Source organism: Canis lupus, chromosome 20, assembly GCF_048164855.1.
Source record: "Canis lupus baileyi chromosome 20, mCanLup2.hap1, whole genome shotgun sequence".
NCBI classification, from domain to species: domain Eukaryota; kingdom Metazoa; phylum Chordata; class Mammalia; order Carnivora; family Canidae; genus Canis; species Canis lupus.
The window spans coordinates 25,349,546-25,373,571 of record NC_132857.1 but is presented as its reverse complement, the minus strand read 5'-3'; the positions used below and the strand labels follow the sequence as shown (position 1 = coordinate 25,373,571).

General features: G+C 42.1%; 1 long non-coding RNA gene across 2 annotated transcripts in view; it reads right to left on the bottom strand.

Annotated features, from left to right (window-relative positions):
• Window positions 1-7,042: 7,042 nt before the first annotated feature.
• The window catches only part of LOC140611779 (uncharacterized), a 134,239-nt gene continuing 117,255 nt past the window's right edge, over window positions 7,043-24,026 (bottom strand). For both annotated transcript variants that reach the window (XR_012012987.1, XR_012012986.1), the window contains 2 exons: window positions 9,489-9,594; window positions 7,043-7,941 (listed from right to left, as the gene is read on the bottom strand). This is a non-coding gene — a long non-coding RNA (uncharacterized lncRNA). The remainder of the gene's footprint in view (window positions 7,942-9,488; window positions 9,595-24,026) is intronic.

The window sequence follows — 24,026 nt, the reverse complement described above, 5'->3', positions numbered from 1 at the left end:
AATTTCCACAAATACTCACACCCACATCAGTTTGGAATATTCATCACAAAGAACCACCCGGTGTAGACATATTATTATCATTGTCATCAAACACTGCTATTAAGGACTGTTCTATGTTATGCATTAGTGTGTGTTTTGATGTATGCATAATATTATGTATCCCAGGACCCTGGGACCATGACCTGAGCCAAACGGAGATGCTCAACCAAATGAACCACTAAGGTGCCCATGTTATTACTGTTTTACATTTGGGTCAAGATGACCCCAGTTTACATTAATTTAAGTGTACCACACATGTTTGACACTTAAATTTATTGAAACTGCTCTTACCCCAAGCATATATATCATGTGTCCCCATAGAGCACTATTACCATTCCATTCATCATATTCCTTATGCTGTACCTTTCACCCTGTGACTCAATGAATATGTGGAAGCCTCTCCCCTCCACTCCTTTTCACAACTATGGCTATTTGTAAATGATATGCATTCAGTATTAAATCTTTCCCATACTGGATGATTTTAATAACAACAGATTCACGAATAAATACAATAGAGTAAAAGACTCAAAGGAAGGAACAGAAGATAAAAATTGACTAACATTGTAAAGGCCCACCAAAGCTGTTTGAAATCAAGTGCAAAACTGACCAAAAGAGATGACAGCATATGTGGATCTACAGAAGTAGAAATGGTTTTGGAAGACATTAGAAACATTCAACTAGGTTTCACAAAAATCTCTATGAGCAAAGGAAACCTATCTTTGGATTCGATGTGCACAACAGTTCTATTTTACATTGATTATTTCATGTTACTTAAGTTGCCATTACCTTTTATAAAGTTTTTGTTTATTTGAGATGAGAGAGAGAGACAGAGTGAAAGCAAGAGAGAGTATATGCTAGGTGAGATAGAAAAAAGGTAGAAGCACAAACCTGCTGAGCTGAGTTCCCAAAGAGGAGAGGGATCACAGGTCCATGGACCTTGGCCTGAGCTGAAGGTTTTTCCTCATCCACCAATGACGATGGCCTAGCAGTGCTTCCATTATGCTTATTACCCAGTCATTACCATTCAGTCTTCTCCTGGATCCATATAAAGAGTGATCTCACAAATACCTGAGCACCACCAACAATGAACTGATAGTTATTCTGTGCCCTCCTAGATGTTGCCAATGCTGTGGTGCTGGATATTTTCATAAAATCTAAGTGAATGATTCTCCATCCACTTGTATTATAAGCCTGCCCCATTTGCCAGAATAAGAAAGGCTCCTCTCTTAGTTCTTCTCTTTATGAAGTGAATAAACCTATGATAAGGAACAATATAGTTTTCAGAGTAAGGACCATTTTGGTGGGTTGTTGGAAGGGGAGCATATTAACTGTGCAGTAAGGGACATTTGCTCAGAAGCACTTTCTCCCCCCCTTGAATTCTGTATTTGGAATTGCTGCTTCAGTTACCTTGAGACATCTATCCCCCAGGAAAAGCTCATGCTTTCTCCATGGGTGCAATCTGTCTGCCTTTGGGGGCCTTTGGCACTACTACTGTTGCTCATTTCATGTCAATACTTCCCAGAGGAACCAATGACAAAGTACTCACATGAACTGACACCCATTTATCCGACTTTTGTAACTGCAGGTCATGTCCAAAATCATCCAAACTGATATGTATTCTGGAATCAGTCTGTTGCTTGGGAAAATAGTAAGGCAGATGATGCATCCTTGCTATACTGAGTCTGGACAGACACCCAGATTCCATCTTGCTGAAGCCTCAGAGTGTGTGAGATAGGGAGCATTCCCTTTTGAGAAAATAGGTCCATGGTTCTACACTCCTAGGAAACCAATGTATTCTCTTTCAGTGGAGTGGGTATGAGTGCAAAGGTTTGGGGAAGGTGACTTGTTGACTCTATGCTGTGTGTAAGAGTGTGATTGTGAGTGTGTATGTGTGTGTGAGAAAGAGAGAGAGAGAGAGAAGGAGATTGAGGCATAGAGAGAAAATAAACGCAGATAGAGACACAGAGAAATACAGGAAAGGGAGAATGATAAAGAAAGACAGAGGTACTGACACCACACGATAGCCTCAGTACACATTCTCAAAAAAACAAAACAAAACAAAAAACCTCATTAACAGCACATTTCAGAGTCCTGAGACCATGGGTGGCCCAACAGTGCAGATCCGTTTTCTCTGGCCCTCCATGAAAATGAGCAAAAGTCCCAAAATTTGTCCCTAATTTTCTTCAAGATCTAATTTATTATATGAGAGAAAGATATCAGAAGAGGTTGAGAAGGGCAGAAGGAGAGAGAAAAACACATCCTTTGCTGAGCAGGGAACCCAACACTAGGCTTGATTCCAGGTCACAGAAAGCCTGACCTTTGCTGACAGCAGACTGTTAAATGCCTGAGCAACTCAGGCACCGGTACCTGAGTTATTTTTGAGTGGCATGAAAATGTACTGATAGGTACTCTGTGTCCTTCTAGATGCACCCTATGAACTTTTGGTCATTACACTGTTCCAGATGATCAGAGTGGAAGTGAAAATTAATGTTTTCAAGGAGATCTTGAGTATCTTTTTTAAAATGATTTTTTAACTTTATTTATTCGTGTGTGTGTGTGTGTGAGAGAGAGAGAGAGAGAGAGAGAGAGATAGAGAGAGAGAGGCAGAGAGAGAAGCAGGCTCCACACTGGGAGCCCGATACAGGACTCGATCCCAGGAATCCACAATCATGCCCTGGACCAAAGGCAGGAGGCAAACCGCTGAGCCACCCAGGGATCCCCAACTTTGAGTATCTTTAACTGATGAATGAATGTTGCTTTCTTGGTTGCTTTCCACACCACTTCCGATGGAAATCACATAGTGTTCATTTGAGGTAAAATACAAAATCTTCCTTTTGAGAAGTGTGCTGAGTGGTTGCCTCTAGCCAAGCATTACATTTTTTTAGAGGATTTTTACGGTTGGCGATACCAAAGCTGGAAATAAACTGCATGATGGGGCACTTTCCCTCAAAAACAGTTTCTCCTGCTTGCTTCAGATTTGTTGTAGTCACCATTTTGAATGGGCTGGAGAAACACATCCTTCAGGAAGCAACTTCCTCCAGTCATCCTGTGATTTTTTGGGGTACCAGAATCTCAAAAATGATGTTCCATCTGGCTTCCTCAAGTCATTGAGAGCTTTTTTTTTTCATTGAGAGCTTTAAAATGAATGCAGACCGACAGGATAATGGGAGCTGAGCCAAATGTCCTCTTTTCTGTACCTGCAAGTGTCATAAGAAACTAGTGATAGTGGTACATATTCTGGAACCAGGCTCTTCCTATCTATAGTCAGGAGAAGCAACCTGAATCTGGGTTCTCACTGGAATTAGAATCAAAGCTGTAGAGGAAAAATTGAGTAGGAAAAGTCACAGAGAGTGACAAAATAAGAGACTCCTGTCATAGGAAACAAACAGAGGGTACTGAAGGGGAGGTTGGTGGTAGGATACGGTGTCTATGTGAAAGGCACTGAGGTTGGCACTTGATGGGATATGCACTGAGTGTTATACTATATGTTGGCAAATCAAACACCAATGAAAAATATACAAAAATTAACCACCAGAAAACAGGTCTTCGAGGCGAAGAGCCATGGTCATGCTTTCACAAGCAAACACACAGAATTCAGGTAAGGAGTTTGTGTCCATGGAGATAGGAGGAAGTGGACAGACATAGACTCTAGTGCTCAGTGAGTTCAGCTAAGGGATGGAGGCTGATTCCAGAGGTAACGTGCTCTGCGCAGCTCCATTTTATGGTCCACAGGACATCAATTTGAGGTTTTCCCTGATTATCTTAGGTTCCTCAGTCCCAAACTGTATCTGTGTATTCATAATAAAGGTCACAGGAGGACTGACCCCTGGTGGTCACTGCGAAGTCATCAGCATAACCTCTCTCATTCCTTTTCCCCAAAGTATTTAGCCCTGAGAAGCCCCTGTTCTAAAACCCCTGGGTAGGGATCAAGCTCCAGGTTGGAAAGGATCCTGATCATCTTGTCTGGGGTCTTGGTCCCCAAACTCATCTACATACACACCCAGGCTCTAGCTTGCATCAGAAAGGAAAGAATGAGCTCCTGGAATGTGAGGTGTCCCCCCTCTGCCTCATTCAACTGACTATGAAACAACACATGTGTCTGTGGTCCTAGTCTCCTCTTCTGCCTACAAGAGGCCTCTGCTGGGATTCCTGTAGGACCTGAATGTGGACCTTCCTGTCTGAGCATTGCCAGGACCTCATGTAGTGCCTGCCTCATGGATAGGAGCACAGAGACCAACAGAAGTGTCAGGCCAACAGTCATGTCAGACCAGCAAATTCCACTGCAAGAATACCCAGGGCATGGAGGTCACAGCTTCCTCCTTTTTGGATCCTAGATCTGAGCTATCCAAGAAGGAAGCTGATACCCAGACATGCCTGCATATGTTGAAGTTACATAAAGTCAGTGAAGTTCCATTCTTCATCATACAACCACATTTCTGGTGCCCAGTAGAGTATTTTTAGAAAACAGATTTTTTCCATTTTCACGAATGGCTCTCCTGGGCAGCTGCTCTCTGTCTGACACAGTGGCTCTCATGGACGCCCTCTAACCCGGTATGTGGGCATCATCCATCACAGGTGGATCTCAGGTGGATCCATGTCAAAATGAGAGCTATGGTGATCTTGTGGAAATGGGGAAATGCCAGGTGAAGGGTGCCCTTTCTCTCAAGAAAAGTTTGCATCTGTGGCCAATGTCTTATTGAAGAGCTCTAACTCCCATAGCCCACAGAAGGTCTGAGGATCTCGAGGAAGAACAAATGTTCAGATGGCTTCCTGAAGAGGCCTTAGCTGGAGTAGCAGGAATATGGGGCTCCACTCTCTAATCACATCATCCTCATGCTTGTGTCTCTAAAGATTGGGCAGTGGAGAATACTGAGGGTGCATTTACTGAAGATGAAGAATCCTTAGGTATGGTACCAGAGTGAGGCGTGAATCAAAGGATAGGGTCCCTGGGAGCAGTGGGATTATATCTGTTATTTGTAGAATGAGGGTGGGCAGGGTGATATCAAGAAGATGAAGTGTAGGAATACAATTGTTTCTCCCTTTGTTCTTTTATTACAATTAATTATGAGAGAGAGACAAAGAGAGTGAGAGAGACAGAAAGTGCTGAGGGATAGGGAGAGGGATATTCACAATCCACACTGAACAGGGAGCCTGACACAGGCCTACACTTAGGATCTTGTGATAAGGGATCCCTGGGTGGCGTAGCGGTTTGGCGCCTGCCTTTGGCCCAGGGCACGATCCTGGAGATCCGGGATCGAATCCCACATCGGGCTCCCTGCATGGAGCCTGCTTCTCCCTCTGCCTATGTCTCTGCCTCTCTCTCTCTCACTGTGTGCCTATCATAAATAAATAAAAAAAAAATTTAAAAAAAAAAGGATCTTGTGATAATGATTCAAGCTGCAGTCAGATAGTCAGAAGATGTTCTTCTTTGGTCTATTCTATCATAAATATTTGGGGTACTTGGATTAATAGTAATAAACATTCAGACCTGGGATTGTGTTATGCAGTTGGTCATTTTTCTTTTTCATTATTATATATCATTCCTGAAGACCAGTTCCTGCTCCCTTTGCCACTGGGAAACACTAACATCCTTCCTTATATTTGGATAGAATCTCTTGATAAGAGAGCAGGAGAGGTTCTGTTTCAGGTTATTGCCTTTGCTCATGGATGGAGCCAATCTCATGAAATATAGGTCTGCCACGCACATCTGAACTTGCACAAAGAGTGCATATGTTGAAGTCAGGTGCTGGCACAGCCAGGGACCCACTTTCTCTGCACCTATATATCACACAGTACTAGTACTGGGCTACCCTTGTTCTCTCCGGGCGTGTAAGGGTGCTCTAGGATGGGCATCACAGAAATGGACCCTTGCAACACGTGCTTCTTGTTCCAGCAGAAGTGAGGCTGGAGGGATGGCCAGAAGCACAGTTCCCTCCTCCTCTTCTTGCATAATCTTCAGGTCTGGGAAAAGAATAAAACCTGTACTTCCCTGCCTGTGAGAGAGGCTCAAGTGCAGCCACCCTAGGCCTTGGCTGAATGCAGGGAATCTAGAGGAACAGTGTGAAAGCTGCAGGGCTGGTGGCACACACTTGTGCTAAAGGTCCTGTAGAGCTAGTCTCATGGTCTGACCAGGCCCAGGACACAGACCCTAAACAGGGTGGCCAGCGTGTTCCTGTCTTATGTCACTACTATAACTACAGAGTACAGGGTCTGCTCCCCATACCAGGGTCTGGGCCCAGCCTCAGACTTTCCCGCATGCTTACCTGGAGCCAATGGCCTAACCCTTCTTGGGACCAGACAAATTCTGGCTCGTGGTGATAATGATGATGCCTCACTGGCTTTATTAAACCTATCACTCCAGATTTAGACTAAAGGAAATTGGGCAAGATTCCTTACCTCTAGCATCACATTCATCTCCTCCATGAGCTATGATATATATGGGATGTTCTAAAGATTCATTGTGTCCCAGATTTAGGAGTCTCTCATGGTTTGTGTCACTCTCTAATTTTTCCCACTCAATTCCACTCCTTTCCCTCATAATCCCATTCACTATTTCTCATATTACAGGATAAGGGCATTTGATGGGAGGAACACTGGTTGGTACACTATATGTTGGCAAATTGAAATTACATAACACTGAATAAATAAACATTTAAAAAATAAATAAAGGTTAAGTTTGTGTCAAAAACCTAAGAGAACCCCAAGCACAAAGCACTCATGATAACTCAGGAGGATGTCACCCTCATAGGCACATGCAGCCCCATCCCCTAAGCCTGCAGGCCCATTGCAACTATTCCAGCACTGCCTGGTTTGGCTCTTTGATCAACTGATTAAGAAGGGTCACATAATAAGCTGATCATTCCCTGAGCATTCCCATGCCATAGAATATAATGGTTGGGCAATTTTGAGCAAGTAATGTTTGGGAAATAGGAGAGTGAAGCAGGAGTGAGCAGAAAGAGGGAGCAAACCATGGGAAGAGAAAGGCATAGGCAATTTTGCAGCTTCTTTATTCAAAACATTTTATTTTTATATTAATGAGAGATACAAACACAGAGAGAGAGAGAGAGAGAGGCAGAGACACAGGCAGAGGGGAAGCAGGCTCCATGCAGGGAGCCTGATGTGAGACTAGACCTGTGTCTTCCATATCAGGCCCCAGGCTGAAGGCGGCACTAAACCGCTGAGCCATCCTGGATGCCCATGGTCACTTCTTTGAAGGATGGAATGACAAGCCTTCTTTCCTGGTTGAAGATATGGAATCTGAGACTCTGGAGGCCATTCCTCACATAAAGTTGAAAGGATCATTGAATTCAGGGTTGTATACCTGAGGATACTAGAGCAGAAGGCAAAATTTAGTTCGGGGGGAGGGATATCAATCCTAGAAACTGTGACTAATATCCTCTCCCCTTAACTGTCCCCTCTTTTTTCCCCAGGCCACCCCAACCCCATTCCTATGCTGCTGCACAAGGAAGATGGTGACTGTGAAGACTCAGATCCTTAAATCAACATCATATGTAATTTATTTTCTCTCATGCGTTTTACACTATTTTGTTATTTATGTAGTTATTTATTATATTTTGAGAGAGAGAGAGAGACTCTGTTTGTGGGTGGAGGGACAGAAGGTGAGAGAGAATCCCATGAAGATTTCCTGCATATCCTGCTATTGAGCTCAAACCAGCACCCTGAGTTCAGGACCTGTGCCAAAATCTTTAATAAGACACCCAACCTACTGAGTCACCAGGCACCACTATACTCTCCCTTAATGATATGCTCCTTGGTAGTATCTTCATCGTGAAGCGTTTGTTCTCATCCAGCACTTGAAAACGTTGGATCTTCAAATGTATAATCTCTTTTCAGCTATGCTCAACTTCCCTAGCCTTCTCCAGGTAGGTGGTCCCAAGTATACTAGGAAAATTGAAAGTATAAATCATAGTCACTTCATTCAGAGAGATTTATGACCCAAAGCCAATCAAGGAACCAGCCCATTATCTTACAATCAGCCAAGGGAGAAGGAATTGTCTATAAAAGTTAGAGGGTAGGAGTTTTGGTGGCTGTACCCTGCACCTGTGCATGGTTTACACCAGAACCTTCAGTCCAACTGGTTCAAGCTTCTACCGAATAACACTTAGACCACTGTTGCCATAGGCTCAGGATTCTACATCATAACCATTGTCCCACTAGGACCTATGTATAACTGAGAGCTTTCCTAACACTTGTCCCAATTTCTTACCTAGGGCCCATCTATCAGAAAGAATCACCATTCACAATCGTATAGGGTACCTCACTTCTGGACAGCTCACTCTAGTCTCTCCATACAATAGCTTTCGTCAAGGCATAAATTAAGCCTTCCTTTTACCCCCTTGAGTGAGTTTGCAACCTTCTTTCTGATGCTGGGGCTCTGCTCAACACAAATAATACTGAATGACTCCCTGCTCTAACAAGAGCTGAGTAAATATTCTTTGCTTATTTTCATTTGATTAGCCATTGTTCATTGTACAGGCAATCACAAAGGATCCACAGGATTTCTTCAGAGCCTCCTGTTGCTTTGAGCAAGGGTAGTGCTCAGAGAGGCTCCCTATGTCTTTCTCCCAGCAGCTATGGAGTCCCTGATGACATGAAGAGGGAGCCCTGGATCTGAAATGTGTTCACTGAGGCAGTTCCTAGTCAGATTGTAATGAGTCTGGCACCTGGGACTTATTTTTGTTCCCATTTCTTTGGACTCTTTAGTGGAATAGACTATTACTATAGGTCTCTTTCTGTTGTGTTGCTTTGTTACCACTTTGTCCTGTGCTGTGTAAAACTGGTTTCTGTCATAAGAAGTATAATCTGAGCATAGAAGCAGGAATCCTGCCCTGTGAGTTTTCTCTGAGCCAGCCTCACAGAGCAATGAGTGTGAGGATCTCACAGGACTGGCACCCACCCTGAAGAAGAGCTTTGCTGAGGGTCCAGAATCCTATCAGTTGAGGTTGTCTATCTGAATTTTGTGTCCTGAGAGTATTCACTGTGAGGTTGTGACTGCTGGGGTGGACAACAGCATTGGCTATTTGTTCTTTGGTGTCCAGTTGGCATTTTGGGTAATGGCCTGAGGTACACAAATGTGATATTTCCATCAAATGTCACCAGCTATATTGAGATCATCTAAACCTGAACCCTCCCCTCTACCTGAAAAATTGTATGTTCCTCCAATGTCTGCTTCTCACGTCTTAATTCTTGATCCTCACCACATCACCAATGATGTTTTGTGTTTTCAAGACCAACTATAGATCACCGGAATGGAATGGAATCTCTCTAGAGAAATCTCTTAGAAAAGAAGTAAGATGAATGGGCAGCATGGTTGGTTAATACACTGAGGTCTCACAAATGATATCAGCATCAAAAGTTTTCATTAACCATTTGTTGGCCAAAGCTAAAGAACAATTTGACAAGGTGAGGCAACAATAAACTAGACCCACCTCTTTAATAAATGCTCCCTCTCCCCTTCTTCCTGTTGTTATTCTATCTCCACTTCTGTTCTTGATGTACTGGTCACTCTCCCCCCTGAATCTCCAAAATGGGGGACTGCAAAATGAAAACACAAACAGGCAGTTGCATGACCAAAGATAATATTGAACTCTGGCTTGAACTCATCAGCAAGCCGCCAAGAAAACCAACTGATTCTCTAGGCTTTCCTACTTAGAGGAAGTCAGAACAGTACTTGGGTTAGTAGCCCAGGGAGCTAACAAATAACCCTTGTCATAATTGGTTTCACAATATATTAAATAATGGCATACAAGATCCCTTATGCCAAAAAAATCCATTTTCAAATCACCCAGAAAGCACGACTGGCTTACTAGCTTGGTGATAGCAGGCAGCCTTTCCTCAAGGGAAGCTATTTCTGACTTTTTGCAGCATTTTCTGAGGAAAAATATTAGACTGTAGGGGTGAAATGTGGACAAAATTACTCCAAATCTGTCTAGATAGCCCTCTGCCTCTTCAGATCCCTCTAGGGATGGGCTTGGAACGAAGCTGCAACTGTGCCTGCACAGCAGCCCTCTGGGTAAGGGAGAGGATTCTTTCTCAGAATCCTTTAATCAAATGAGTTTGGGAACAACAGGAAGCAGGAGGGAACTATCAGTGGAGAAATATCACTTTCATTATGAAGGAACTGATGAAGCAAGGATCCTAGGATCAGAGTAGTTTCCAGTTCAGAATCCCACATGTGGAGGATCAGGAACAAGGTTTAAATGGATTACTACTGTTACTAAACATAAAGAATAAATTTAGAGTTTTCCCACACACATAGAGATGTGGATAAGGTGCATTGGATTGTGTTTAAATGGCCTTGTCCCAGAGACTGAATCCCCATTTGCTGAAACATAGTTGTTAAGTTTTCAGCAATTTTGCCCCCATGCCTTCTTTTACACCAACTGTTTGTTCCTATAAGAACTCCATGCTGTTGGGGGGGGGGGACGAGCAAGATGGCGGAAGAGTAGGGTCTCCAAATCACCTGTCTCCACCAAATTACCTAGAAAACCTTCCAATCATCCTGAAAATCTATGAATTCGGCCTGAGAATTAAAGAGAGACCAGCTGGAATGCTACAGTGAGAAGAGTTCGCGCTTCTATCAAGGTAGGAAGACGGGGAAAAAGAAGTAAAGAAACAAAGGCCTCCAAGGGGGAGGGGCCCAGGAGGAGCCGGGCTGAGGCCGGGGCGAGTGTCCCCAGGACAGGAGAGCCCCGTCCCGGAGACGCAGGAGCTGCACCGACCTTCCCGGGCGGAAAGGGGGTCCAGGGAGGTGGAGCAGGACCCAGGAGGGCGGGGATGCCCTCGGGCTCCCGGGGACAGTAACAGCAACTGCGCGCCCAGGAGAGTGCGCCGAGCTCCCTAAGGGCTGCAGCGCGCACGGCGGGACCCGGAGCAGCTCGGAGGGGCTCGGGCGGCGGCTCCGCGGAGGGGGTTGCGCGGCCCGGGAGCGCGAATCCACCAGCGCAGGCTCCGGAGCACAGGGCGCCGGGACACAGCCCAGGATCCCGCCTCCCCCGGGACAGGCAGAGGCCGGGAGGGCCCAGGACAGCAAGGATGCTCCTGCCCCAGCTGAGCAGATCAGCGGCCCCGCCCCGGAGCCTCCAGGCCCTGCAGACGGAGAGCTCTGGAGTTCCTGCCGGAGCTGAACCCAGGTTTCCAGAGCTGGCCCCGCCACTGGGGCTGTTCCTCCTGCGGCCTCAAGGGGTAAACAACACCCACTGAGCCCTGCACCAGGCAGGGGCACAGCAGCTCCCCCAACTGCTAACACCTGAAAATCAGCACAACAGGCCCCTCCCCCAGAACACCAGCTAGACTGACAACTTCCAGGAGAAGCCAAGGGACTTAAAAGTACACAGAATCAGAAGATACTGCCCCGTGGTTCTTTTTTGTTTGTTTGTTTTTGTTTTGCTTTTTGATTTGTTTGCTTCCTCCACCCCCTTTTTTTCTCCTTTCTTTTTCTTTCTCTTTTTCTTCTTTTTTTTTCTTTTTTTTTCCGTTTTTTTTTCTTCCCTTTTTATTCTCTTTCTCTTTTCTTTCCTTCTTTCTCTCCTATCTTTTTCTCTTTTTCCCAATACAACTTGCTTTTGGCCATTCTGCACTGAGCAAAATGACTAGAAGGAAAACCTCACCTCAAAAGAAAGAATCAGAAACAGTCCTCTCTCCCACAGAGTTACAAAATCTGGATTACAATTCAATGTCAGAAAGCCAATTCAGAAGCACTATTATACAGCTACTGGTGGCTCTAGAAAAAAGTATAAAGGACTCAAGAGACTTCATGACTGCAGAATTTAGAGCTAATCAGGCAGAAATTAAAAATCAATTGAATGAGATGCAATCCAAACTAGAAGTCCTAACGACGAGGGTTAACGAGGTGGAAGAACGAGTGAGTGACATAGAAGACAAGTTGATAGCAAAGAGGGAAACTGAGGAAAAAAGAGACAAACAATTAAAAGACCATGAGGATAGATTAAGGGAAATAAACGACAGCCTGAGAAAGAAAAACCTACGTTTAATTGGGGTTCCCGAGGGTGCCGAAAGGGACAGAGGGCCAGAATATGTATTTGAACAAATTCTAGCTGAAAACTTTCCTAATCTGGGAAAGGAAACAGGCATTCAGAACCAGGAAATAGAGAGATCCCCCCCAAAATCAATAAAAACCGTTCAACACCTCGACATTTAATAGTGAAGCTTGCAAATTCCAAAGATAAAGAGATGATCCTTAAAGCAGCAAGAGACAAGAAATCCCTGACTTTTATGGGGAGGAGTATTAGGGTAACAGCAGACCTCTCCACAGAGACCTGGCAGGCCAGAAAGGGCTGGCAGGATATATTCAGGGTCCTAAATGAAAAGAACATGCAACCAAGAATACTTTATCCAGCAAGGCTCTCATTCAAAATGGAAGGAGAGATAAAGAGCTTCCAAGACAGGCAGCAACTAAAAGAATATGTGACCTCCAAAGCAGCTCTGCAAGAAATTTTAAGGGGGACTCTGAAAATTCCCCTTTAAGAAGAAGTTCAGTGGAACAGTCCACAAAAACAAGGACTGAATAGATAACATGATGACACTAAACTCATATCTCTCAATAGTAACTCTGAATGTGAACGGGCTTAATGACCCCATCAAAGGCGCAGGGTTTCAGACTGGATAAAAAAGCAGGACCCATCTATTTGCTGTCTACAAGAGACTCATTTTAGACAGAAGGACACCTACAGCCTGAAAATAAAAGGTTGGAGATCCATTTACCATTTGAATGGTCCTCAAAAGAAAGCAGGGGTAGCCATCCTTATATCAGATAAACTAAAATTTACCCCAAAGACTGTAGTGAGAGATGAAGAGGGACACTATCTCATACTTAAAGGATCTATTCAACAAGAGGACTTAACAATCCTCAATATATATGCCCCGAATGTGGGAGCTGCCAAATATATCAATCAATTATTAACCAAAGTGAAGAAATACTTAGATAATAATACACTTATACTTGGTGACTTCAATCTAGCTCTTTCTATACTCGATAGGTCTTCTAAGCACAACATCTCCAAAGAAACGAGAGCTTTAAATGATACACTGGACCAGATGGATTTCACAGATATCTACAGAACTTTACATCCAAACTCAACTGAATACACATTCTTCTCAAGCGCACATGGAACTTTCTCCAGAATAGACCACATATTGGGTCACAAATCGGGTCTGAACCGATACCAAAAGATTGGGATTGTCCCCTGCATATTCTCGGACCATAATGCCTTGAAATTAGAACTAAATCACAACAAGAAGTTTGGAAGGACCTCAAACACATGGAGGTTTAGGACCATCCTGCTAAAAGATAAAAGGGTCAACCAGGAAATTAAGGAAGAATTAAAAAGATTCATGGAAACTAATGAGAATGAACATACAACCGTTCAAAATCTTTGGGATGCAGCAAAAGCAGTCCTAAGGGGGAAATACATCGCAATACAAGCATCCATTCAAAAACTGGAAAGAACTCAAATACAAAAGCTAACCTTACACATAAAGGAGCTAGAGAAAAAACAGCAAATAGATCCTACACCCAAGAGAAGAAGGGAGTTAATAAAGATTCGAGCAGAACTCAACGAAATCGAGACAAGAAGAACTGTGGAACAGATCAACAGAACCAGGAGTTGGTTCTTTGAAAGAATTAATAAGATAGATAAACCATTAGCCAGCCTTATTAAAAAGAAGAGAGAGAAGACCCAAATTAATAAAATCATGAATGAGAAAGGAGAGATCACTACCAACACCAAGGAAATACAAACGATTTTAAAAACATATTATGAACAGCTATACGCCAATAAATTAGGCAATCTAGAAGAAATGGATGCATTCCTGGAAAGCCACAAACTACCAAAACTGGAACAGGAAGAAATAGAAAACCTGAACAGGCCAATAACCAGGGAGGAAATTGAAGCAGTCATCAAAAACCTCCCAAGACACAAGAGTCCAGGGCCAGATGGCTTCCCAGGGGAATTCTATCAAACGTTTAAAGAAGAAATCATACCTATTCTCCTAAAGCTGTTTGGAAAGATAGAAAGAGATGGAGTACTTCCAAATTCGTTCTATGAGGCCAGCATCACCTTAATTCCAAAACCAGACAAAGACCCCACCAAAAAGGAGAATTAGAGACCAATATCCCTGATGAACCTGGATGCAGAGATTCTCAACAAGATACTGGCCAATAGGATCCAACAGTACATTAAAAAAATTATTCACCATGACCAAGTAGGATTTATCCCTGGGACACAAGGCTGGTTCAACACCCGTAAAACAATCAATGTGATTCATCATATCAGCAAGAGAAAAACCAAGAACCATATGATCCTCTCATTGGATGCAGAGAAAGCATTTGACAAAATACAGCATCCATTCCTGATCAAAACTCTTCAGAGTGTAGGGATAGAGGGAACATTCCTCGACATCTTAAAAGCCATCTATGAAAAGCCCACAGCAAATATCATTCTCAATGGGGAAGCACTGGGAGCCTTTCCCCTAAGATCAGGAACAAGACAGGGATGTCCACTCTCACCACTGCTGTTCAACATAGTACTGGAAGTCCTAGCCTCAGCAATCAGACAACAAAAAGACATTAAAGGCATTCAAATTGGCAAAGAAGTAGTCAAACTCTCCCTCTTCGCCGATGACATGATACTCTACATAGAAAACCCAAAAGTCTCCACCCCAAGATTGCTAGAACTCATACAGCAATTCGGTAGCGTGGCAGGATACAAAATCAATGCCCAGAAGTCAGTGGCATTTCTATACACTAACAATGAGACTGAAGAAAGAGAAATTAAGGAGTCAATCCCATTTACAATTGCACCCAAAAGCATAAGATACCTAGGAATAAACCTAACCAAAGATGTGAAGGATCTATACCCTCAAAACTATAGAACACTTCTGAAAGAAATTGAGGAAGACACAAAGAGATGGAAAAATATTCCATGCTCATGGATTGGCAGAATTAATATTGTGAAAATGTCAATGTTACCCAGGGCAATATACACGTTTAATGCAATCCCTATCAAAATACCATGGACTTTCTTCAGAGAGTTAGAACAAATTATTTTAAGATTTGTGTGGAATCAGAAAAGACCCCGAATAGCCAGGGGAATTTTAAAAAAGAAAACCATATCTGGGGGCATCACAATGCCAGATTTCAGGTTGTACTACAAAGCTGTGGTCATCAAGACAGTGTGGTACTGGCACAAAAACAGACACATAGATCAGTGGAACAGAATAGAGAATCCAGAAGTGGACCCTGAACTTTATGGGCAACTAATATTCGATAAAGGAGGAAAGACTATCCATTGGAAGAAAGACAGTCTCTTCAATAAATGGTGCTGGGAAAATTGGACATCCACATGCAGAAGAATGAAACTAGACCACTCTCTTTCACCATACACAAAGATAAACTCAAAATGGATGAAAGATCTAAATGTGAGACAAGATTCCATCAAAATCCTAGAGAAGAACACAGGCAACACCCTTTTTGAACTCGGCCATAGTAACTTCTTGCAAGATACATCCACGAAGGCAAAAGAAACAAAAGCAAAAATGAATTATTGGGACTTCATCAAGATAAGAAGCTTTTGCACAGCAAAGGATACAGTCAACAAAACTCAAAGACAACCTACAGAATGGGAGAAGATATTTGCAAATGACATATAAGATAAAGGGCTAGTTTCCAAGATCTATAAAGAACTTCTTAAACTCAACACCAAAGAAACAAACAATCCAATCATGAAATGGGCAAAAGACATGAACAGATATCTCACAGAGGAAGACATAGACATGGCCAACATGCACATGAGAAAATGCTCTGCATCACTTGCCATCAGGGAAATACAAATCAAAACCACAATGAGATACCACCTCACACCAGTGAGACTGGGGAAAATTAACAAGGCAGGAAACAACAAATGTTGGAGAGGATGTGGAGAAAAGGGAACCCTCATACACTGTTGGTGGGAATGTGAACTGGTGCAGCCACTCTGGAAAACTGTGTGGAGGTTCCTCAAAGAGTTAAAAATAGACCTGCCCTACGACCCACCAATTGCACTGCTGGGGATTTACCCCAAAGATACAGATGCAGTGAAACGCCGGGACACCTGCACCCCGATGTTTATAGCAGCAATGGCCACGATAGCCAAACTGTGGAAGGAGCCTCGGTGTCCAACGAAAGATGAATGGATAAAGAAGATGTGGTTTATGTATACAATGGAATATTACTCAGCTATTAGAAATGACAAATACCCACCATTTGCTTCAACGTGGATGGAACTGGAGGGTATTATGCTGAGTGAAGTAAGCCAGTCGGAGAAGGACAAACATTATATGTTCTCATTCATTTGGGGAATATAAATAATAGTGAAAGGGAATATAAGGGAAGGGGGAAGAAATGTGTGGGAAATATCAGAAAGGGAGACAGAACGTAAAGACTGCTAACTCTGGGAAATGAACTAGGGGTGTTGGAAGGGGAGGAGGGCGGGGGGTGGGAGTGAATGGGTGACGGGCACTGGGGGTTATTCTGTATGTTAGTAAATTGAGCACCAATAAAAAATAAAATAAAAATAAAAATAAAATAAATAAATAAATAAATAAATAAATAAATAAATAAAAATAAAAAAAATAAAAAAAAAGAACTCCATGCTGTGGAACTTAGAACTTTTAATATGTACCCTATGTATGCATGTTCAAGTTGCTATCAATTACTGTTCATCTTTTGTTTTCCTATTCCTCTTGTGATAGTACAATATCTCCTGATCTGTTTTCATGTCCACTGCCGCCTTTGTTTCTTCATCATATTTCTGTGCCTAATCTGGTGAATTTTCAACCTGGATAGTGCGTGTCAAGTTTTAAAATTTGCATTTGGTCTTCTGACAGGAAGATGACCAGAGCTCTTTCTACGGTAATGAGTTTCCCATGTTTACAACCAAAATGCTAAGGCAACAAATGATTGGGTCTCTGTGGATACAAACCTGGACCATGATATTTCATGCTTGGGGAAAAACCAAAATTCAACCCGTAAATGAGACAATTGAGAGTAACTAGGATATTCATTCCTTAAGTTGATTCAAGAAAAGGTATTCCAGGGGCATCAAGTTAGTTTATTCAGGTATATGTCTGCCATCTGGATTAATCTCAGGTCATGACCTCAGGTCATCAGATTATCCTAGTTTGGGCTATATGCTGCGGGTGAAGCCTCCTTAATATTCTATTTCCTTTTTCCTCTACTTCTCTCCTCCTTACACTTACTCTTTTGCTCTCTTTAAAAGAAGAATAAGAATAAGTAAGAATAAGAATAAGTAAGAAGAAGAAGAAGAGGAAGAAGAAGAAGGAGAAGGAGAAGGAGAAGGAGAAGGAGAAGGAGAAGAAGAAGAAGAAGAAATCATTTTTCTTCTGGGCTGAAAATAACATAATGAAGACAAAAAATTCAAAGCCATGTTATTTATGTTTCATATGTGAAACTTGTAATTTAAGTAGCCAGTGACTAGTTTATAGCCTAAAGGGGAAAACTGCTTTTACCACTCAAAATCAGTCAGATTAAAAGGCAGGTGTTTTGAAGCTAATATTTGTACACTAGTCTGTGTAGAATATTAACAACAGAATATCTCTGATTATGTTTCAAAAACAGATGTTGATACTGAGATTAGGGTTAAAGTGATGTCATAATGCAGCATATAATTTATAAATTTCCATATCACCCTATCCCTTGGTACACAATCCCTATGATCATACATGCCTCCTCTAGTGTGGAAAGTTTATCACAAAGAACAAACCAGTGTGGAGACATTATTATCAATGAAGTTGCCCACACATATTAAGGCTGCTTTGTGTTATGAATTCGTGTGTGTTTTGACAAATGCAAAATATTATGTATCCAAGGACCCTGGGATCATGATATGAGCCCAAAGTAGACACCCAACCAAAGGAACCAGCCTGATTCCCACATTATTACTGTTTTTAAATTTAAGTTGAGATGGCACACAAGGATACATCAGTTTCAGGTGTATCAAATAGAGATTCAATACTTATATAGGTTAATATTGTGCTCACCATGGGTGTAGATATATGTGTCTCTACAATACCATTGATCATATTCCAATGCTGTATTTTTTATCTCTGTAACTTCTTTAGTGGATAACGGGGAGCCTGTCCTTCCCACTCTATTTCACTACTATTGCTATTGGTAAATGGTATACTTCCAGTATTTAAATCTCTCCAGGATGGAATATTTTCATCTATCTGAATAGCGGTACACTTGGGTGGCTCAGGGGTTGATCGTCTGCTTTTAGCTCACTCAGGTCATGGTCTCATGGACCTGTGATCAAGTCCCACATCAGGCTTCCCACAGTTTGCCTGCTTCACCTCTGCCTACATCTCAACCTCTCCCTGTGTGTCTCTCGTGAATAAATAAATAAAATCTATTTTTAAAAAACTGATTAGGGGGACCCCTGGGTGGCTCAATGGTTTAGTGCCTGCCTTTGATCCAAGGTGCAATTCTGGAGTCCCAGGATCTCGTCCTGCATTGGGCTCCCAGCATGGAGCCTGCTTATCCTTCTGTCTGTGTCTCTGCCTCTCTGTCTCTCTTTCTCTCTCTCTCATAAAAAAATGAAAAAATCTTTTTAAAAAGGCTGATTAACGAATAAATGCAAGAGACTAATAGAGTAGATAGAAAAAAAATAGAATAATTGATAGCACTGAATCAAACGTACAAAGATTATGGGTAAAATCAGGTGAAAAAACTTACAAAAGTCAAGAGAGTATGTGGATCTACAGAGACAGAAATGGTTTTTTCAGATGTCCAGAAGGTAGGAACTTTTAGTTGCATTTCACAACAAGCTACATGAACCATAGGAGCTCATTATTGGAATCAATGTGCATATCAGTTCTATTCATGCATTGACTATGTCAGGCTATTTGAGGTTGCCACTGACTTTTTTGAAGATTTTAATTATTTATCTGAGAGAGCATAAGAAAAGAGAAGGGCAGAGGGAAAGGGAGAAGCTCATTTAAAGCTGAGCAAGGCCCCAAATAGGGTATGGATCCCAGGACACTGGGACCTTGGCCTGAGCTGAAGGCTTTTCCTCATCCACCAAGAAGAATGGCCCTCAGACCCTTATGATGCTTATTAATCATTGACTACAATACAGTCTTGCCCTGTATCCATATAAATAGTGATTTCTCAGTAATTCTTGAGCACCACAGCCAATGAATTGACAGTTATTCTATGTCCTTCTAAATATCGCTAAGTGTGTAGTGAAGGAATTTTTCCACATGAAGTCAAAGAAGGAATCTCTCCAGTTTCTTCTATGGAATGCTTGCCTGTTCTCCTGAACTAGAAATGGGGATTTTTTGCTCTTTGGAGTAAATTCAGATATGACAAAGAACAGTGTATTTTTTTTAGTTAGAAGGACCATTTTCATGGGGTGATGGAAGGGGAGGTTATAAACCATGTAGACGGGGACCTGTTTCTCATGTATATTTTTTCCATCTTGAGTTAAGAATTTCAGGTTGCTCCTTAAGTAAACTGGAGAGGTCAATCCCCAAGGAATAGCTCATTCTTTTTCAAGGGTACAAACTGTGCTTCCTTTGGAGGTCTTTTGCCTTACTACTGTTGCTCATGTGCTGTTGAAGACTCACCAGGAGAACCAATGATAAAGTACACACATGACCTGTTCCTCATGGTATCCTCTTTTGTATAAGTGCACGTCATCTCAGAAAGCAGTGAAAGTAGTTTGTATTCTGGAATCAGTCTCTTGACAAAACCTCTAAATAATAAGGCAGGTGGGGCAACAATTGCTGTTCTCAGGACAGCCACCATGTTCCATATTCCCGGAACTTGGGAATGTATGAGATAGGCAGCTTTCCCAGGTCAGTAAATATGTCTATGATTCTACAATTCTTGGAAGCTACTATATTCACTATTTGGTGTGATTGTGAGTGCATGAAGCTTAGAGTTGAACGACTTGTTTAACACTGTGCAGTGCAATAGAGTTGTGTATGATGATGCATGTGTGACACAGAGACATGTAATTGAGAGACTGAGACACAGATATAGACACTGAAATCCAGAGAAACAGAGAAGGAGAGAGAAAAGAATAAGAGATTTCTCCAGGACCTATGTCCCACTGACACTGCACGACACCCTCTCTCATCATTCTCAAAAAATAAAAAATCCCATAACAGCATATTTTACAGCCCTAACATCATTAGTGGCCCAACAGTGGCAGTTCATTGCAAGCTTCATAACCAAAGCCATCTTGTTCAGTAGCCTTCTATCCATAGTGAACCACTATCTGAGAATTATTATTTTAGTTTAGTAAAATTCTCCTTCATGTGTGTGAGAGATATGGGTAGTTGGACAGATAAAGACAAACACGTTACTGATAAAGGAGACCCACGCTAGGTTGAGTTCAGATCCCAGACTGCCTGACCTGAATCAAAGGAAGACTCTTAACTGACTGACTCAGGCACCCCTACCAGAATTATTCTTGTGCACGATGACCAACATGCTGTTGGGTACCATGTGTCCTGCTAGAAGCACTCTATGATCCCTTCTGAATGAGAGTGTTCATCTAGAATTTCATAGAAGAAGATCAAATAAATATTGTCAAAGTGAGCTTGAGTATCTTTGACCAAGGATCAAATATCGCATTCTTGGTTGCTTTTCACAGAAATTCCGATGAAAATCAGACACTTTCCATATGAGATGAAATACATATCTTCCTGGAGGGAAAAGTGTTGAGTTGTCTCTTGACAAGTATTACCCTATTTGAGAGGATGCTTACCATTGGCAACACCGAATCTGATTATAAAGTGTGTGATGGGGTATTTTCCCTCAACAAGTGTTTCTCTTGCTTGGTTGAGAAATGTTGTAGTCACCATCTTGAGTTGACTGCAGAGACACATTCTTCAGGACAAACAAATTCATCCAGGTATCCTTTCACTTACTTTGGAGCATTATCTCAAACACTATGTTCCATCTGGCTTCCTAAAGTCATTCATAGTAGTAAAGATAACTTTTATTTTATATAATACCATCTATTGATTAAAAACAATGAGACTTACATTTGCCAATGTTTTACACTAGACGAATGTCCAAATATTGGATTCAAAATAAGTGCCATTAATGATGATCACATTTGAGTTGTAGGGTGCTAGTGGAAACAATCTCTTAATTCCCCTCCCTGGGGACAGTACATGATCTCATGTTCAGGATTCAGCTGAATGTTGTGTTCTTCCCTTATGGGTAGACAAATTCTCCTTCTAAATGTGTCCCAACTCATATTCTCTGTCTATTTCCATCCTTTTGTTTTTCTCTCCAGTAAATTAATTAATTAATAAATCCTAAGTAAAGATAACTGAACATGTTTTGAAAATGCCTATTGACTACTCTGGTTATAGAATAACATCTCACCAGAATATTGGATTTATTGTCATGTAAAAGAAAAAGAATGTGGCTTAGTACTTTTAAGAATTGGACAATAAGCAAACTAGAATAATGATTCTATTTTTATTTTTGCACAACACAGTGATAGAGATAGTGTGAGCACTGGAGAGGAGAGGAAAAGACTAAGGGATCCTTTACAGATGCCATACACAGCACAGAGCTACTCCCAAAGCTACGTCTCATGAGCATGAGAATATGATCTAGGGCAAAATCAAGAGTTGGACACTTACATGACTGAGTCAGTCAGGTGTCCCTAGTAGAGTTCAAATCCATAATTGAATTTCCATGGTAACTTCAAATAAGCCATTTATATGATGTCCCTTGTTTTCTCAGCAGATGAATGTTCTGACTCAATTGAGGAGACACACAGATTTACAACCCCTGCTATGTATTATTTTTGGAAGCTGTTGAACTTAGACCCTTCAAAATGTAATGAAATAGAATGAAATGTTAATATCTTACTTTCAGAAGACCATAAGGAGTGACTGATAACCTATACAGAGTTCAAAAATTTGATCCATTCGTCATTGTTTGCCTAAAAGGATCAGAGGATCTGATTCACTTTGGCTTTAAATAGGACATGTAATTACTGTATACTTAAAAGACCCAAGAGAGAATGTAAAATGATGCAGTCGCTATGACCAATAATACGGAAATCCCTCAAAAATGTTTTTAAAACCTGTGATATGCAGCAGCATAATCACTTTCAGAAACAAATCTCAAAGATTGAAAGCTGAACTTCAGAGAGATATGTGTGCATATTCTGCACTAATCACAACAGAGGAGATCACAGGAACAAGATAGAGGAGGGGCAAGATGGCAGAAGAGTAGGGTTCCCAAATCACCTGTCCCCACCAAATTACATAGATAACCTTCAAATCATCCTGAAAATCTACAAATTCAGCCTGAGATTTAAAGAGAGACCAGCTGGAATGCTACAGTGAGAAGAGTTCGTGCTTCTATCAAGGTAGGAAGATGGGGGAAAAAGAATTAAAGAAACAAAAGGAATCCAAGGCGGAGGGGCCCTGGGAGTAGCTAGGCTAAGGCTGGGGTGAGTGCCCCCAGGACAGAAAAGCTCCATCCTGGAGAAGCAGGAGCTTCACCAATCTTCCCGGGCGGAAAGTTGCTTGCAGGGAGTTATAGCAGGACCCCAGGAGGTGGGGGGGGATGCCCTTAGGCTCCTGGGACACTAACACATCAACTGCGCACCAGGGAGAGTGTGCCGAGCTCCCTAAAGGGCTGAAGCATGTGCATGCATTGACCCCGGAGCAGCTCCGAGGAGCTCAGGCGGTGGCTCTGTGCAGGGGGGCTGGCTGTCCCAGGAGCAGCTAGGAGGCAGCTCTAGCACAGGAAAAGGCTCCTTGCAGAGGGGGCTGTGGGGTTGCGGAAGCAGCTCGGAGGGACTTGGGTGGCAGCTCCGCAGAGGGGGCTGCTTGGGAGCACAAATGCAACAGCACAAGCCCAGAAGCACTGGGCACCGGGACACAGCCCAGGATCTGGCCTCCCCCTGGGACAGGCAGAGGCCAGGAGGGCCCAGGACAGCAAGGACACTCCTGCCTTGAGCCAAGCAGATCACGGCCCCATCCCCAGAGCCTCCAGGCCCCTGCAGACTGAGAGCTCCATTGTTGCTGTAGTGAGAGATGAAAAGGGACACTATATCATACTTAAAGGATCTATCCAACAAGAGGACTTAACAATCCTCAATATATATACACCGAATGTAGGAGCTGCCAAATATATAAACCAATTAATAACCAAAGTGAAGAAATACTTAGATAATAATACACTTATACTTGGTGACTTCAATTTAGTGCTTTCTACACTTGATAGGTCTTGTAAACACAACATCTCCAAAGAAACAAGAGCTTTAAATAAAACACTGGACCAGATAGATTTCACAGATAACGACAGAACTTGACATGCAAACTCAACTGAATACAAATTCCTCTCAAGTGTGCATGGGACTTTCTCCAGAATAGACCACATAGTGGGTCACAAATCAGTTTTAAACCAATACCAAAAGATTGGGATCATTCCCTATATAATCTCAGATCATAATGCCTTGAAATTAGAAATAAATCACAACAAGACATTTGGAAGGACCTCAAACACATGGAGGCTAAGGACCATCCTGAAAAAAGATGGTAGGGTCAACCAGGAAATTAGGGAATAATTAAAAAGATTCATGGAAACTAATGAAAATGAAGATACAACTGTTCAAAATCTTTGGTATGCAGCAAAAGCAGTCCGAAGGGGGAAATACATCGCAATGCCAGCAACCATTCAAAAACCGGAAAGAACTCAAATACAAAAACTAACCTTACACATAAAGGAGCTAGAGAAAAAAAATCAAATAGATCCTACACCCAGCAGAAGAAGAGAGTTATGAAAAATTCGAGCAGAACTCAATGAAATCGAGACCAGAAGAACTGTGGAACAGATCAACAAACCAGGAGTTGGTTCTTTGAAACAATTAATAAGAGAGATAAATCATTTGCCAGCCTTATTAAAA